Below are 1,559 nucleotides of genomic sequence, written 5' to 3'. Positions count from 1 at the left end.
ACAGGACTTTCTGAAGCACGCAAAGTTCTGCTGTTTCCCTCCCACCCTTTCTTTTTACATCTTGGTGGAGGATGAAACTCACAAATGAACAAGGCGAAAATTAGCAGGGAAATCGTGGCAGTACGTTGCATCTTGGAAGGTGTAGTTTTCACACGTGGAGTGCTGTAGGTGGGCTGGTAGGAATGCTTCTGTGGATGGTGGTTTTTCATGTTCACCATCTGTTCATAGTGTCAGAAAATCACACAGTCAGCGTAGGAGAGGATCCAACCACCATCCTTCAGGATCAAATCACAGTTAATAATAACAGCTAACATTTATTAAGAACTTAGTATCTGCCTAGTACTGTTCTAAGTCAGGGATCGACAAACTACAGCCCCTGGGCTGCTTCTGCTTCCGCTTTTTGTAAAGCTTTATTGGAACACAGCCTCATCCATTTATTTATCTATTATCTATGGTGGCTGGAACTCCCCAACAGTAGAAATGGGTAGTTGTGATGAAGACCTTTAGCCTGCAAAGATTAAAATATTGATTCTCTGGCCCTTTATGGAAAAATTTGTCAGCATCTCTTCTGAGCCATTACATATATTAATTCAGTGATGATCCTAGCAGGTTGGTCTTTTTGTTATTCCCATTTTACAGATTGAGAAACAAAGACATAGTCTAAGTCGTTTGTCCAGGGATGCACTTTAGGAATTGGCAGAGCTGGGATTTGGCTGCAGGAATCTGGCTCCTCAGCCTGTATCTTCATTGTCATGCTCGGCCTCTGAGTACAAACTCATAGGATACCAGAATCTTCTGTATATTAGGAATTAGGGTGTGTGATGTGCCTGCCTACCTTTGCTTCCCAAGTGTATATCCAAGAAAAGGATCTGACAGAAGAGGAACAAGCCCTCTCTCCTTGTTCTGTTAGCAAACTATGAGATGCACTGGCCTGTGTATTTAGAAAGGAAGTTGAAACTCAAGAAATGTAGTCACAGCCACATGATCTATACTGTAAAATTGATGCAGTCTCAGAAATGCACAGGTTCACAAAATATACCATTCACAGATCCTTCCTGGGGAAATAATCATTGCAAAGGTACTTAGAGCATCAAGAGATGAACTAAAAATCAAGAACTCAAAATGGGGAAATCATGGGATAAAAAGGCCAACGGGCATCCCTGGGGGGCATCTGCAGGAGCCCTCTTCAACTTGTTTCAAAGCTCTTGAGGAGAATTTTCATCTTGGCAAACTCTCTGATTAAGTGTCTTGGCTGTGTTGTTCACAGCTGTATTCCCAGGGCCTGCAACAGAGCCTGGCTCATCGCAGGTGCTCAGTATCCATTTGTTGTAGGATGAACTGGTGACATCGAAGAACAGGGAGCTCTGTGGAAGGGGTGCTCGCGTCCTTCCCAGTGGCCTCCGGGTGTAGCTTCCACGCAGACAAGGCCACTGTGAACTGTTATGCCTCATTAAGCCTCTTTTTCAGGAAAACTTTACCATCCGCAGTCACAAGCCCGACTAATCAATGCCAGGAAATGAGACTGTGAGGAAGTACCTCAAGATGTGTGTGTGTGTGTG

Source organism: Galeopterus variegatus, unplaced genomic scaffold, assembly GCF_000696425.1.
Source record: "Galeopterus variegatus unplaced genomic scaffold, G_variegatus-3.0.2 Scaffold8673, whole genome shotgun sequence".
NCBI lineage: Eukaryota > Metazoa > Chordata > Mammalia > Dermoptera > Cynocephalidae > Galeopterus > Galeopterus variegatus.
Note: the sequence above shows the minus strand (reverse complement) of the source record.